Source organism: Rhopalosiphum padi, chromosome 3 (assembly GCF_020882245.1).
Source record: "Rhopalosiphum padi isolate XX-2018 chromosome 3, ASM2088224v1, whole genome shotgun sequence".
Taxonomy (NCBI): Eukaryota; Metazoa; Arthropoda; class Insecta; order Hemiptera; family Aphididae; genus Rhopalosiphum; species Rhopalosiphum padi.
Window position 1 is genome coordinate 6,903,217 of NC_083599.1, and position 18,424 is coordinate 6,921,640.

At 26.3% G+C, this 18,424-nt stretch overlaps 1 protein-coding gene across 3 annotated transcripts in view; it reads right to left on the reverse strand.

Moving 5' to 3' along the window:
* The window catches only part of LOC132923875 (uncharacterized), a 115,897-nt gene that overhangs the window by 53,439 nt on the left and 44,034 nt on the right, over window positions 1–18,424 (reverse strand). The gene's annotated exons all lie outside the window — the stretch shown is intronic.

Sequence of the window (18,424 nt, forward strand, 5' to 3'; positions counted from 1 at the left end):
TTTTAAATATATATTTAAATAATTGTTTAGGTATGCTATAATATAATAATTATTATTTATTTATTTTAATAAGACGTGCAAAACCCAATCTGTAATAACAGATAATATATTTAAATTAAATCTTAAGTATAAGTAATAAATAAAATAAAATATGCTTAGTAAATATATGAAAAAGTTAAAGATAACAATAACAGTACGTATCATTTTTAATAATATATAGGTGTAGTTATATAACAGACAATATAATGGTAAGATTATATAACACAATTATGTGTATCAGAACACTAAGTAACTTTTAGTTATTATAGTTGATAAATCAGAGAAAAAATTAATGTTATAATTATTTTTGCATAAACAGCTACTAGATAGGAGTGAGTTATTTTATAATTTTTTTTTTTTTTTTTGAGGAAAATATTAGTATTACACGGTGGGACTTAGAAAAACGACGAGATCTGATATAATGAAAAGAGACATTAAACTGGATATTATCTAATAAATACAGATAGTTAATGTGACCGTTGATGAGGTTGTATAGAAATTATAAGGCGGAGAAGTTCTGTTGCGAACGAATTAAATCTTAGTTACGAGGTTCTTGCGAAGATAAATTTAGCTTAATAGCTACGAATACCTGGAAGCGTTTTTAAACTCATTCAATTGACTCGCATTCTGAATTAGATTAAAAACTTCAAGTAATCTAATGGAAGTAATCTATTATAATCTGTAGCCAACGGTTATCATTGAAATAAATAAAAAATATTCAATTTTCATTAGCTAAAACTAAATTCACGTGTTAACCATACTATATCAACCATTAAAACCTAGAGGTCAAGAGAATAAACAAAAAACATCCTCTGACTCTCATGGAATCTATTGATACGACCTTTATTGAAAACGGTTCAATAGCTTATGAGATTAACGGGTCAAAACCACAGAGTGCAAGCTCTCTTCAGCTTTATAATTTTAGTATTTATAATATATATCGATATGTTAAGCGCAAACACCTGCTGTGTATACGTTTTAAAATTATTCGGTAACCACACTTGAAATTTTGTGACAATGTATTGGATATTAAATATTCGTAAAAAAATATTTTTTTTTATAAGTTAAAGCTCATGTGGACGATATACAATAATATAATAATACAAATATATTTGTGCGTCTTATTAACACGTAAAAGCGCTTTCAGTTTATCATACCGACTATATTCGTTGCATTGTATAGGCCATTTCAGAATTTGTATGTGTTCCTATAAAGCACGATTGACTTTTTATATCCAATAAATACTACCACTATACTACAAAATCATATTCTATATATAAGTGATCTGCATGTGCTAAATTAGGTAAATACATAATAGATATACATATACATGAAGAATATTATCGTATACATAAATTAATAATATTTATACATCTTTTCTTTAAGTCTGTTCACTCGCGCGTTCCTTATTAGAGGTTTCTTTATACGATGACTAAGAGGTTAAGCAAGACGACATTGTATCGGTATAATAGTAGTAAATATTATGTTCATAAATAATAAAATATGCATTTAGTTTGAAAAGAAAATAACATTTAGTAATAACTATGCTCAATTATAAATGTATTATGTAATATGTTTTCGATTCAAATGATAATGATTTAAATAGTCTTAGATTTTACGTTTAACATTTTTGTTTGTGGGTTATTCACAAAATACTTCATGTCATTCTAAGACTTTAAGCTTACAACATAAACGTATTTGTACAAATAATATTAAAACAAAAGAATATTACACATATATATATTAAAAATAATTATCGTTTAATAAAAATCAATATGATCACAAACTAGGGAAGTGTCAGACTAATGAAATATGATTTGAGATTAGTTCTACGAACGCGTTTTTTTTTTTTTTTTTTTTTTTTTTTAATGAATCGTTTTAATTTTGTGTTTACCATTTAAAATATTAGTACTGGAAAAGTACACATAATAATACGTAGTTCAGTATTCCTGCAGGCACTCAGGAATATTGTATAGTTTTAATTTTTAAACCGAATGCGATTAAAATAATATTTTGAGTATTCTATAACAATATACAGTACAACGGTTTTCCTTAAGTTGGAAGCAAGCAATATCGAAAAATCATGTTTTAAGACACTGGTTCCCAAACTGGGGGGCGTGCACACGTTGCTGGGGAGGCGCAAGCAGTTATTACGAAACTGTCCAAAGAAAAGTTTTGTCAGCATTAACATTAATTATTAATTTCATTATGTATTTTTTTATTTACTATTATTAATATTTTATACTAATTTATGACTATAATATTTAACCTTAATTGATTGTTACATTTTATTATTTACAATTATTTATATTTTATAACTATTATCATCAATAAAAAAGTAGTAATTCCGAATATTGTATAGTTTATTTTTAAAGTACACAAAATATGGTGATCGATTTTTTTCAATTTATAGGAGGGGGCGCGAGATTTTTGAAAATCTACAAAGGGGGCATAGAATAGAAGAGGTCGGGAACCACTGTTTTAAGACTAACGCGAATCGAAACACAAGATATCAAAACATAAACATTAATATTACTCTGTTTTTAAATAAATATTATATATTAGAACTGTGGATATTATGAAAGTTCATAATATTATATTATTCCTTAAATAAGTACTACACTGCATTTTAAATTAAGTCTTATGAACTTTGAATATATATATTGTTAAAATGTTGTGCATAACATCGTTTATCTGTGTATAGCGAAAGTTTAATAAGCCAAGGAGGCTAAAAGTATACATGAACTACAAACTTTCACGGTTATTATTTTTGAAAAGAAGAAAAAGAAAATAATTAAAAAACATATTGGGCGTACTTTATTCTCGGTACGAAATAATAATACTGCGCAGGTACAGTACTAATACAAACTCGTGGTGACGTTGTACGATTACTTTCGTATTTTTAAATTGTGAATTTACAATAATTTAAATAACTCAGATTTTCGTATTTCACTAGTGGAGAAGAAAATCGACAAAAAGTTATAGGTAATACCTAATGACGACAATATTCATACAGTCTTATATAATATTGAATTATTTGAACCCAAACGTGATATTTATTAAGACCAGTTTTCTTTATAGCGAGGATCGAGTGCCGACAAAAACTTATAATCGGCAAAGCACGAGATACTTACGTGTTGCACAATTGAAATCATAAACTCGATGGCTTTCACATTTTCCAAACACACTTCATGTTATCTTAAAAACAAGCATTATCTCCGAAACATCTTTAAAAATATAAAAATGATTAAACAACTTATGGAAGTGTTTTGTTTGTCGAGTTAAACCAAAATTGTTTGTATCGTTTTTATATTTTTAAATATGTTCCCATAATATTGACAAAATCTCGGTTTATTAAGAAAAGTCAAATGGTTTATTGGTTACACGGAATATAATAATATTATATAAAAATATATATATTGCAGTTAATAACTTGCAGTAATTATTGAGCAGTCATTACTGATAGTGGCTAAATCGGTTAGGTAATGTAGGCAAATATTATGTATCATGTAAATATAGTAATACATATTTTTATTTTATTTATAATACTGAAAATATTTAACGAAGTAATATAATAAGCGCATGTGTGTGGATATATACTGTATGACTTGAACACACATGAAAAAATCTGCCACCCAATAGCGACACTTTATATAAGATGATTTGATTAAGTACGATAACAAACTTTGGTTAATTGAGATTTAACTAAGATTTAAGTATCTACACCATTTCCTTTCAAAAATTAATTTTTTAATTCAAACATCTCCCTAAACCACTTCACTGCCTATAATTAAGTGTGATTAATTATGGTAATATAAAGTTTCACGAGCGATAAATCGATAACAAACGCATAGAAAATGCCGATGAATAATATTATTTTATCACTAAACAAACATAATAATATTAGCTATTATCGTAGCAAATCACCGAATTAATATTATATATCGACACCAGCATTATTAAAATTGTCTAGTTACTATAAATTTCAAGATTTGATATAGCAATGGACACAATTAATTAAACTCATGGTTAAATTATCAAGTTAATTAGTTAATTAAAGTATAAAATAAGAGTTATTCTACTAATCTATATAAAATGCATATTATTCATCATTATTATATTAAATACTAACAATTATTTAGTGTTGCAATGCAATACAATAATTGTACAGTCATATATTGGCATAGACACATAGGTATATAAGAAATAAGAAAATTAAATTATTTGAAATACAATGTTTTTGAACAAAATACATTAAAACACTTTAAAATTATGTTCACCGCCCAACGCGTTACCTAATAGTTATTATATTATTATTACTTTAGCGTACTGTCAGTATTTTCGCTTTATATCGTAATCGCTACACTCGGAAGGTTTTCCGCCAGATAATAATAATAATATTATTATTATAATTAATGGTAACCATTATTGCGCGCTTACATTGTTTTTAGCAATAACTACTACGAAATAAGAGTAGGTACTTCAAGAATAATGCTCTTCTTTTGTCTTAATCTAAACTTTGGCATAGTTTACGCTCACTCTTGTAAGTAGTAGTAAGAATTCCAATGCGATTTCTCGGAAATACACGACTTTTGGTAAATCTCGAAAACCCACAACAAACGTATACATATTATATGTAGCAGCATTTGTAATTAAAGACGATATGGCGTATATCTATTATAATACAGCACATTTGTAAGATAGAAGGCGGTCATCTGCAATAACAGTATGAATACACTTAGAGAACACAACATACAACTACATTTTCATATATTATACGCTTTACGTCAAAGCTTTAAATCTATTTTAAATATCGAAATTGTTAAAACGAGATTAAGATTATAATCAAAATCTAAATTTCCTTAAAATTATAATTAACATTAAAAATTAAATTTAAAAAATAAAAACCTGTAATTCGTATGAAAATAATAATTGTATTTTAAACAAATCTATTTTTAACAATTTAAAAATATATATATTTAAAACTTAACGATAATCATCATTTCATCAGTATATAGTAGGTAATTTCGTTTTCTTAGAACCGTCACCGTTTCACAGCTACTACGCTTTATAGTACGAGATACTCAAACGACGTTACTGCACATAAAACTATTGCTCTTATTGGTAGGCATCAATATTAAAATCGAAGAATTTAATTCCGATTTTAAACTATGCTTCTCTCGTGGGAATAAAAGGGTCTCAAAACTGGATTTTTAATTAATGTGAGAATTTAAAAACGTGTAACCTAAAAAAAAATCCGAAAAGGGTTAGTCATTGTCAATGGAAAAATTACCGAAAGCCGAACATTTAAAATGTAAAAAATGTTTATACATATAGTTGATCTCTATGGAATTATTTATTTTTTAATTACAGTGAAAAACAAAATAAAATGTTGTTAAAAACTAGTGTAATTTGCATCTTATTTTATTTTTTTTTTCAAATAGATAATTTTAAAAATACTGAGTAATCAAAATTTAAAACAATGTCCAATCTATACTACTGGAAATCATACTAAACTTAAAAATCTAACCAGTTTTTTCTAGTATATACAGGATGTAATTCGTCTATTTGACATTATTGAATTTGTACTATTATCGCATTTGTCAAATAGACGAGTTACACCATGTAAAGTGTCATCAGACACACAAAAAAAGTACATATTATATCGTAAAAAAATTAAATATTTAAAACCGATTACATAATAATATAATATTAAATCAATCGAATAAACCGACTCGCGTTTTATCGATATTCGTTATTTTCAATGAATACAATTATATTTGGACTTTTACAACTTTTGTTGTATATATATTTTTATTTTTTACTTACCCAAGAATGGAGAGGAGGGAGAGTGATACACACACATTGCTTCACAAATAACATACAGTTAGAATCGCCACCGATAGAACACGATAACGTGAATTTAATGCGCTGTCGAGACCTACTATTTGCGTTTTTTTCATTTCTTCCAATAATAACGAACAGTGTCATGGAATATATTATCATATTATTATATTTGTGGTGACTTAGAGATTGTCAACGAATTTGCTCGGGAATGCGTTTGATGGTGTATTTGGACAGATTGCTACAACGAGCTTTGGAATTGCATACGGAAAAAAAACATGATCTAAATAGATATAAAAATATATCACAATATTATACTGTTTTCCATGTCTACCAATATAGAATTCAAGACAATTAACTAATTCGACCTAAACAAATAATTTTGAAGCTACAACCGTAACCATAATAATATCATAAGATGATATATTATAATTTATTTTTTATTAATATATAATAATAATATTTCATATTAACTCAAATTTAAGCAAGTCAATCATAATAGTTAACTCCAACTCATTTAAGTGAACGTAAAATTGTTTAATTAGAAGTTAATAGTTGACAAATAATACATTTAATTCGTTCTTAAAAGTTAATACGTATGGAGAAAAAATATCTACTTAATTCAGTTCAAAAAAATACAGTTTACTTTTTTAATTAGTACCTACGCAGATCACATAAAAGTATTTTGTGCTTATCTAAATGTATAATAATATTTTATCGAGAAACAACACAAACAATAATGATACATATCATTACTATTGTAATATTAGTTTACTTATATTTAAAACCACGTTTGTATTAAATGATGTATGCAATTAATAAAACTGACAATTTAAAAAATATTTTTAACTATAATTTAATAGCTTTTTTTATTAAATCAGCTGAAAAATTTAAACTACTTAGACAGTTGATTAAATTGGTTAATTTCTTAAGTTAATTAAGAAAATCAACTTATTTATACTTTTTAATAGTAATTCCCACCTTTGCATATTGTTAATATAAGTTTTATAATATTATTATATTAATGATTTCAGAAAAAATTAAGGTGTATAGTGGCAATAAATATTAGATTAAATAATATTATTATATAATTTTGTATACACATGATAATATGATATTATTATAATGTGTACAGACGATAACGCGATTCGTACAGCCATCGCAGTGTTCGTACACAATTTAATAATTTGTTAGAATACACCTATTTTAATCGCCTCTAGCAGCTTGTATTGTTTACGCGTTTTGGAGAACTTTCTAATTTTGGCGTAAAGTCTCCGCTTAAATTATTATAAACGTCTGTTACGGCAACTACGAAAACCAACAGTAAATTAGATAACAAACAGATTTACGGAAACCATTGTTAAAAGTGTGAACTATATGCCAAAGCTTTCGGTTACTTTCGGGTTTTCTGAAAACTCAAAACATATATTCGATAACGAAATAAACAAAATTCAATAATTAATTGACCTATAATACTCATAGCAAATAATAATATTTTCATTGCGTATGTGATTGAAACTAATTTAAAAATATCAATGCCAGTGACGATATAGTTGACCAAGTGAATTAGAATATGGTAGCACGTAATTATTACAGTCAAGTCGCGATAACTCGAAGTTGAAGAATGAAGGGTGATAAAAATTCACTTCGAGATATGTATTATTCGAGATATCTAACTCGAATTTATATATAAATTATATGTAATTAATATTTTTAGGGGAATAAAAAAAAATTGAAGTTTTCAAATTGTTCGAGTTATCACGACTCGTATTATTTAACGTTTTTAATAAATAAAAACTATATAATCAGAATATTCCTTAGCATAATATTAAGAAAGCTCATTATAATTATAGTAGTCTAATGTTTAAACAGAATATTTATATTGAATTTCTCACGAATCAATAATTTATTTAAAAAATAAATAAATAATATAATAACCATAAGACTTCAAGTGTTCGATTGATCTATTGTCAATTTTCTCAATGGTTCAATTTTTGGTAAGTCGCCTCATTTATTATATTTCCTTGATATCGTGCCATTTTTATTTCCAGACCCATTTTTCCTTCGATCTTAGGCCACAGAACTTTAAATTACCGGAGGAAAATTTTTACATTGTACGTGACCTTAATAAATATACAAAATGACGTAAATAAAATATTAAAGGTGAAACAATCGTAGTGTAATAACACAATAGATATAAAGACGAAACCATATTTTATTTTAAATCGTCATTGTTTTGACCCCTTGTCCGTGCGATTTAATTAGTGTACTATACATTTTGGAATAATAATTATCTCAATGAATCTGTGGAGATTGGTTAATAATTAAGATAGGTTCGCCATAATTCAACCCGGTAAACCATTAAAAATTAAGTGTTTAAAAATAGTGCATACTTTTATAATTTGACGCCACTTGTCAAAACTTTAAATATTTTTAATAATAAGCTACTTGTCAACAATTTAAACTTTACTGATTAAAATACTTCGAATATATTTAAAAAATATTTATGTATTGTAATCCAAAAAAGTAAAGAAATTCAAAAATTATAACAATAGAAAATCGTTTTTTAACGATATAACTTTATATGAAATAAATATTTTCAAAAAAGTCAGTTTTTAATAAAATAATTAGTATTTTACTATTTTACGTTAAATGGACCACACCGCTATGATAGCACTACGCTATTTTCTTCATTTTACAGAAATACCATTTAATTGCTATATGAATAAATACAAAAAAAGAATTAATTGAGAAGATGTTTATAATGTTTAATTGTGTATACATACCTAATTAGAACTTTAAAAATATAACTTTTGTTTGTTTTTTCTAGACTGGACTAGTTTTTGCAAATATTTAAATGTTTTTTTATACATATAAATTATATGATATAATTTACGCTCAACACAATATTAGTAATTCAGCTTATTTATAAAAAAAAATATGTAAAAACTTGACAACATTTTACAGTTTTCATAAGCATATTATACACTGATAATTGCATATATTTTCAACAGTTAGTGGTTTATCTTATTCCCACATAAAATATATTTATAATTAAACTCGAGACGATCAATAACATATTAGTCATTAGTCAAAGACTAAGTTATTTATATTACATTAAATTTATACCAATATGGTTTTGCCTAGGTCGATATAATATATTAAATTACTTGAATTAGTTCAGTTTAGTTAATTGAATTAATAATAAATTGTACTTACCTAATAGTATTTTTATTTCATAATATATTATAGTTTATCTGTATACTGCATAACATGTTTGAATTATTATTTTTAAATAAGAATATTATTATTTGTATAATAGTGCACTATTTTTTACGCGTTGGTATTTGTTATCATATAATTTAATTAATTTTCTCAGAACCATTTCAACTGTTTTGCTTACACAAATCATAGTGAATAATAATGAAATTATATTTCGTATGCATTTTTATTTACTGACTAAGAAAATAAAGAATTAAATCATTTTATTAAAAACCCGTTTCCTCTCAATCACATGTACGTATAAAGGATCCTTATTTTTTTATTTTAAATACTTGAACAAGAGCCCCAACTATAATTATGTTCAATGTTCATTGCTATATTATGACACAGTTATGTTGGTTTAATTTTATGATGTTACCTTCTTTAGACATATTACGACTCATTTACGTCATACGATGGAGGTGGTCTCTGATTACCTACTAACTTTGGCCAAAACCAATATAATCTCTTTATTACTGTAATGAACAAAATGTGATGGGGAAGAAACGCTCGTTAAAATATTTAAAAGTTCAAAAATAAAGACCATCCTATTATAATATACAGTAATACAGTTGTATAGAGATCTGATAAGCATTCTGTAGCTGAGCGTGTCTCAAAATATTATCATAAACATAAAAGTATATTAATTTCAAAGAAAAACATTTTTGTAAGACGCGTAACTTGTTCCTTAAAACTTGAGCACGCATAAAATAAAACCTATCACATTTTGACGTTATCGTCCGGCGCAATAATTAAGCGTTTGAAAAATTACTTAAAAGTAGAATCTGTGTTACAATATACACGTTACATAAGTATCACGTCGTAATACATGATTATATTTTCTTCGTACTTATATACATTAATAATATACGAGTAGATAATACGTAATATAATATTTTGTTTTTATAGTTTTGAATTTTCAATTCTCCAGTAAATTGGTATCGTTTTTATAAATAATTCATAACGAAGGAAAACCATAGACTGGCCACCCTGACTTGTGTAAAAATTAATGTCCATATAAAAATAAATTGAAACTTAACGTTACATACGTATAAAAAAAAATATCAATCGTGTCAAAGATAGTTTGTACAAAATCAATATTATTTGTCGACAATACTTTGAAACACAAAATATAAAAATAACTATTTTAACTGATAACTACTTTCAAAAAAACATCGTTGTAATGTCAAAAGAGTCATCGACAAATTTTATATTCACAAATAATGGTCATAATATTACTTTATTTCAACTGTAAAATATAATTAATGATTGTAAAAAATCTTGTTTGTAGAATATGATGAAAACTAATTTAAAATTAATGCGATAATCGTGTATTTTGTAAAAGCAAAAGTTCCCTTAATATTTTAATACACTATTATTATATAGGTCAGTGGCATACTGAACAATATTTCAAACTTTTAAAATAAAAACATAAGGACCCACTTACCCAAAACATGGATTTTTATGTCTTGAAAATCATTTTTTTTTCACAGAAAATAAAAAACTAAATTTATCGTTATATTTCGTTTTATATTTTTTTTTTTTACTTTTAACATTTGTCACTCGTCATCCATTTTAGACGAGTAGAAGTCGCCTCAAAAATTCTCATTGGCACGCCACTGATATTAGTACAACACTCGAGACGTGATGACTCTACACTAGAAATATTATATATATAGGCAATATCATAATATCAGATAACTACATTTATGTACTATAACATATCGTTTATTCGTTTCTGTGTCATATAATTCGTCAAAGTTACGATGTAATAAATCTATCCCAAAATAAAGAAAATTTCAAATTTGTTTCACAATGTACGTTTCTATAGCTGTTTATATTCAATATAATGGGTTACTGATCAGTATAGCTATTATATGGCATTAGATTTTGATGTAATAAAATCTTCATAAAACTAAAAATGTCTTATTTCTTAATCGTAAATCTTTTTTTCTTCGCCCTTCGTTCCCTAATATAATAATATATAGTGTTCTATACCACTATGGTGACCAGATATAAAAATTTTAAAAACAGTACATTTTTAAACTTAGCTCCTTCTCTGTCGTAATTGCTCAATGCGTATACTATTCTACCATTTCTACCCGTTTCACCCATATTTCCATAGGTCATCTCCTTCTATAAGAATTGTTTTTTTTTTATCTGAATACTCTATTTATTTTAATATTATTATCAATTATAAAAACCAACTATTTGAAATTATAATGTCAACTCATTCAGTGTGTGTCTTTATGATGAAAATACTTTGATATTGAAGAATTTAAAGTAAACTTAAACTAAAGTATTAAGTGTAAAATTTAAATATATACGATTTAGTATATCTTAAATCATGCTACCAACCAATAAGAATGATTTAAGTCCATAAAATTTAAATTAATAATCAAATTATAAAAAACAGTAAAAACACATAAACACACGTATAGCCCATGATAATTAAATAAAAGAGTACAACATTATGTACTTAATACTATTGTTAAGGACAGTAGGACATGCGTCAAAAAAAAGTACTGTCCTACGAAAAAGAGTACGTCTGGTCATATACCATGATTTTGTCTCACCAGCCATGTTCCTGCCATTGTCTATTCTGTTTGTCCGTCTGTTTGTCAGTCTTTCTCTCCCTCTCTTTCCTTCTGTATTTATTTCCATATAGCTACTCTCGCTGTCTCTTTATCACATTACTAAACCTTCTCAACCTCTTCTCTCTAATTACGTCTACAATTGCAGGTGACACTCCTATAATTTAACGCTATTTCTAATTATATTGTCCTATAAAAAATGTACTACATTTGATAATTAAAAAAAAAATCAGAATTTTTGTTCGATTTTTGCTTGAGACGGTCAGAATTATATTTACGACATTATCTACCCGTCCATTTGAGTGTTCTGTTTTTTTCGATTGACAGTTTAACAACGACAATATTATTAGTATAATACTATTTTTATTCAATTTTATAGATTGGCCATTACCAATCTGTTTTATGAAAACATTTTTTCATCACTTTCTAACGATTCAATTATATAATAGTTGTACGCGTGTAGTTGACTACGTCAGTCTTCTCGGAACAATCTTCTGGAGTGTATGCAATATGATATTCGATTTCGGAGAAAAAGCCACCACATCGACTAATACTGGCCGAGGTTTAAAGGGAGGGGGGAGGGTTAAGTACAATATATTATATTGAAGATGCTTCTTTGGAGCAAACAATCAATAGTGATTGGCCACGTGGAATTTGAAATATTATCATATGGAAATCGCGGCGGGTGGTGAAGATACATTGTAAAATGTTATTACGTAAACAAAGTTGCGCTCCGTTCAATTGACGTACTTACCTAAAATCACCCATGTGAATAACGAGGACTTCAGCTAAACATCGACTATGATTTTTTTTTTCCGAAAGAATGAGCAAACGGATTCAGTGTATCTGATAGCCACAAAAATTTCCGACAGAAACCAAATTCGGCATGTGTCAAATTTTTTTTTCTCGTATCTAACTATCTGTAAATGTATACACTCGATTACATTTACTTTGACGTAAATAATATGTAATGCGTTTGGGTACGATACTATAAGATTACATAACGCACATTTTATAATTTTATATAATAGATACATACCTCAGGGATAGACTACTTATCCCAAGATAACACAGAATGGGAGGGAAATCTATTATATATATGTATATTTATACGAAAACTAGGAAACATTAAAAACATACCTATTTAATGTGTTCGGTACACGGGCGATGGATGGCAGCGATATTCCTATGCTGTATAAAAATATTTACGTTCATAATCGAGATCGAATTATACATATTTTACGTATATAAATAATTATGTCATAATATTATAAGTTTAGTGGCAGGGAGGTGCCGTTCAAAATATGTAAAAAGATAATCATGGAAACATTAACTTCTGAATTCTTGGAATGAACATAAAAATCAACAGTAACAACTAATAATTTCTTCTAATTGATTTAGTTAAGGCGAGCGAGGAGAGCCTAATTTTACACTTTTACATTTTTTTCTCTAAATTTCTATTTCATAGTAAATATAATATAAGCATACAAAATGTAGTTGTTTTGCTCAATAAGGCTTGATATTTTTTATATTTTTAAATATTTAAGTACATTTTTAACAGCGTTCTGTCGGATTTTAAAGTTGTATTGTATATTTAAATTATATTATAATATAATAATAATTAATATATTAAAATCTCAATAATATCAATTCCCGAGAGATAAGAGTATACCTATAGCAGAACACGTCTTGATAAAATATATTAAATAATCGACGGTCAAGTATTCTATTAGTGAGTGTAAATAAAATGTCAACATAATTAACCTTATAATTGATACTTAGGTACGTATTATTATACGTTTATACAGTTGCCTAAACTAATAACTCTTGGAGTTGTTGAAGAGTGAATAGTATTACATAAAAGTATACATACATTTTTTTTAATAGATATGTTTGGTTAAATATTATACTTTGGTACTGCTGAATAAAAATAGTGCGGTGATCGGTGTAATAGCAGAAATGTGTATCGTGAGTAACGATACTTCAATATCAGAACTGAATGCAATGTGGATATAGTATTATTGCTATGACGAAGTGACCCATTGAACGTTATACTCATAATTTTAGAAGAAATTAACGTTTTGGCAATACTCTTACACATAGTTTTAAGTCTTTAAAAAACATAATTGTAGGTGAAAAAAATTATTTATTTCACTATTTATATCGTTATAATTTTTAAGATTTTACTCTTTTTAATAACAGTATACATTTTTAAAATATTATTCGGACTATTCGGAGTACTTTCATCTGTGCAAATCAAATTTTGGACAAGTATTTTTTTTAGTTAAGTATTTAAAGTTAAATGTACCTTCTCTTTGTTTATTTAAATTTAAATACTTAAAATACTTATAATAATATAATAGATAGAGTATAGACTAATCGGACAATAAAAATTCTACTTTTATACGTAAAAGTACTCCGAAAATATTCTGCTCTGAAATAATTAAATAAAAATACATGTTTAATATTTCAATATTTTTAATAATATTGATGAAATACTAAAATACTAAATGTTTTAGAATAAATTGATCAGTGTAGAGATCCTGACCACGGGGCACGGAAACCAATACTAATAACGCAAGAAAGTAATTGGAATAAAATATCCGAACTTCAACTGACGCATCGTGACCACGCATCGCCTCCATTCGACTAAGTCTGGACGGAATGTCAGTGGTCAATTTTAAACCTAACACAATTCCAACGAATGATCACAATTGAGACAGCTTACTTAGAACACTTAAAGGAAACTTCGAAAACTCCGTACATGCTCTTAGCCCGCGAAAATTCATCAGCTGTTAGGGTGCTCCGCAGAACTGACCGACACTTTGAAATTAATCGGACGAATTCATTTCTCATATGGTAGTAAACTATTAAAGAAACTTAAGACAACGGTAAACCACTATTACGTATAGTGTACCATTTTGGAAGTACATTCATATTTATGTTTTTTTTTTTTTTTAACTAACAACAAAACTACTCACAGTTGCGTACGATTTACTGTGCAATTCTTCCGTTTATAATTACAATATTATGATCTGCAATTGAAAATTATTAAGGAAAAATAAAATAAAATTTATTTATTATGAAATATTTTTATCAGTTTACTATTTAGTAAGACAGATTTAAAATTTTAAAAACAATAATAACAAATTAATAAACAGTTAAATTAATTATTAATGATATTATACACCTTCATGGTATCTGTAATGAATATAATATACTCGACAGATATTTAATGATATTTTGGTAAATCTTTACTATTCCATATTCATTATGCCTTTATACATTTCACATTTTTTCACAACGTCTTTTGGAAATATACAGTTATTAATATTCTTTCGTTGTAAGCACATGTATGCACATATCAGTATTATATTTAACCACTAACTTTCTAGTTATAATATTATACATACTGCAGGGACATAGCTTTCATTTGTCATACTGATGTGGGTTATTAGTTTATAACGTAAATTATATTATATAATACATTTAAATAATGCCTTTCGATGTACTCAAAGGCATACTTTACCTTAACGTCATATTGTGTACTCAGTCCTGATCACTTCCTGATGCAGTTCAATTGTATGTTACATTTATATCATAGTTATAGTACAGTATTAAGTATTAACTTAATTATAAAGTCGTGTACGTTTTCTCCGTAAATACCTAAATCATAAGTCTACTCAAGTTTCAATATTTCAATATAACCGATAATAAATTATGCTGCTTTAGTTTAATTTCAGTTCTTCACAAATTATATTTTATTATTCAAATTAATATTTTTATTTTTTATGATTAAGGGTATCGTGTACATATACAATTTATAAATTTAACAAATATTAAAACTAAATCATACATTTTAGGTAGTAAAATTATGAAAATCTAGAAACATCGCAAAAAAATCTATTAGTAATATAACGTACACGTTTGTATCTTAACTCGAAATACATATGATTCCGTATGCTCAATAAGAACCGTAATAGCATAATATACGTGTTGTACCCAGCGGCCAGTACTACGTGACTCATATTTACAAAATTTATATGTATCAAACTAGAAATAAATTTTACATTTCGGTATAAAAATCATAAAAAAAATGAATATTTATTTTGGTTCCAATATACACAATATCGTTTGCAATAAACAGAGATATTCCGTCAATCAACGGTAAATTAAAATCGTATTTCGTATTATACGTTTTTTTTTTAATTACTAATTTAACAAAAAATTACACTATTTAAAAAAAAATCCATACCTAACATATACAATTAATTTGAAATAATAATGATTGCCGCCAATGTAAATAGGTAGAACATAATAATATTGTTTCAAGGATTTTTATGTTTACTTTAGCCGAATTCGGAGCTCAGTAATTTCTTTCACTCTAATGAAAATCTCATTTTTTTTTTGTTTGGTATTCCTGCACCATAGGAGAGGCACTTCACCTTTTTGTGCCATTTTCTAACCTCTATCTGTGTCGTTAATTTTTTTACCAAAACATAATAGTTTGTAACATATAATATTTGAAAATAAAAATCCCCTTTATGGCTACAATGACAACAGTATATCGTTTTCAATTTTTTTTTTGTTACTTCGATTTTTTTAGTTCTTTGAAAGTTTTAAAAAACTGTGCGTTTACGATGTAATTTGTCATTAATCATCGCGTATATTATTAGTTATTACGAGTTAATGTGGACAAAAGAATCTAGATATAACTTTTATCTAGGTGAAATAATATTACAATATAGGTCATTCGTCATTAATCTAAATTTAGGTACTACAATAAAATCTTATACGATCGTTAAATATCTAATTTTAGATAATGGTATCGTGGTTGAACTGCAAATATTGATAATAATTTATTTGCATCGTAATTTATAATATTATTTATAAGTTCTAATAATTATTTATTATAATTTATGCTCAAACTATATTTTATGCCCTAAAATAATTATAAATATGCATACTGTGATGCATTTAACAAATAAAAATATGTAATAAAAAAATAATTAATTATTTACATATGATTTTGAATCATCTAATTATCATAAAATTTTTTAAAAAATTAAGAAATATATGTTTGTAATAAACAAAATTATGTTTAAGACTTTGTAAAAGACATGGAATTTTTAAGAAAAACACAAAAACCTTATCTTATCTTACCATTTATAACAATACCTTTAATCTAAAAAAATTAAAATCTTCAAATGCAACAGATATTGAGTTTTATAAATATGAAACATTAAACTTTCAAAAATATATTTTACTACTATTATATTAATTGGCTGTTTTACTAGTTTAAAATATATCAACTTAAATAGATTCGATTACGTATAATTAATAATTATCATTACAATAATGTGTAGAATATTTTCGTTCGAAGAAAATAGTACTTACCACATTATAAAAACCTGCACCTGTAACTGTCCTAACTGGTTAGTTGTATGAACTGTATAATATGCAATATGTGAATGACGTCAAACTATGTCAAGAAAAAAGTAAACATAAAGAATGTTAACGGAATGTTGATGAGTTGATAGTACTCACCTCAAACTGAAAAATATTTCTAAGGGCTATTCTTTAGATTCTGAACATAGCAATGAATGGTGTGTGTTGTGTTTAGGTTTCACAATGGTATGTATGTTTAATGTCACTTTTTATATTATAAAATATGCTAATAAGATAAAAATTAAGGAAATCAGGAATTTTAATGCAAAATCAGATTTTGAAAAAATGATTCATTTATTTAGTTATTATTTAAAAATGAATAATCGTATAATACTTCAATTTTTTTTTTTTTAATTAAATTTTTGAAGAAATTTTATATATATTTTTTTTTGTAAACGTTTTTGATTGTAACTTGTAACTAAATCAAAATTTTAATGAGTGGACCTTAAAAACGGTTTTACAAAAAAATAAAATATATTGGACACAAAATTATTTATCATATTATGCATGGTTAAGATTCAAGGTGATTTACCTAGCATTCCCATACTTAGCAAATATGCTAGATAATAGGTAAATCACCCTGGATTATAGGATCGTCGTGACTAAAAAAAAAGTCCAAAGAAAACAAACTACGTTCGAAGAAGGTTATTCATTATTTCTTCATTAAGTACGAAAGTAATTTAATAGATATTAAGACATTGTAAGTGGTACATTCACATAATGAAATCTGAAATAACTTTTTTATAACAATATTAGATTTTACATTTTGAAAATAAATTGAAAGTTAGTATCTAATATAATATATAGTTTTAGTCTATTTTATTTTATTTTTCTATACATTTGATTGACTTTTTTTAAAAGTTTAATTTATTTATTTGGGCATTTTGTCTTTTAGTTCGGATTTTTTTACCATTTACCATCACCTTATATACCTACGTGGATATAGGCAGTAGTATGCACGCTCTTCCTGTTCGGAAATCTGTTGATAGAAACAAAGTGGTCCATTACTTAGCGTTTCAATAAACGGCTTTACGATATTAATTCCCCTCGTTTGGCTCGTAAAAGGGTTACATCCGGTCACAAATGCGATTATAGTATACACGGCAGAGTATGGCAGCTACCTGCAGTAGATACTCAGTCACAACCGCTATATATATATACACGATAGGTATCGCAAAAGTTAGAATATGTCTGTTCATACCTATACGCGTTTTATTCAAAATTTTACGTGATACGTA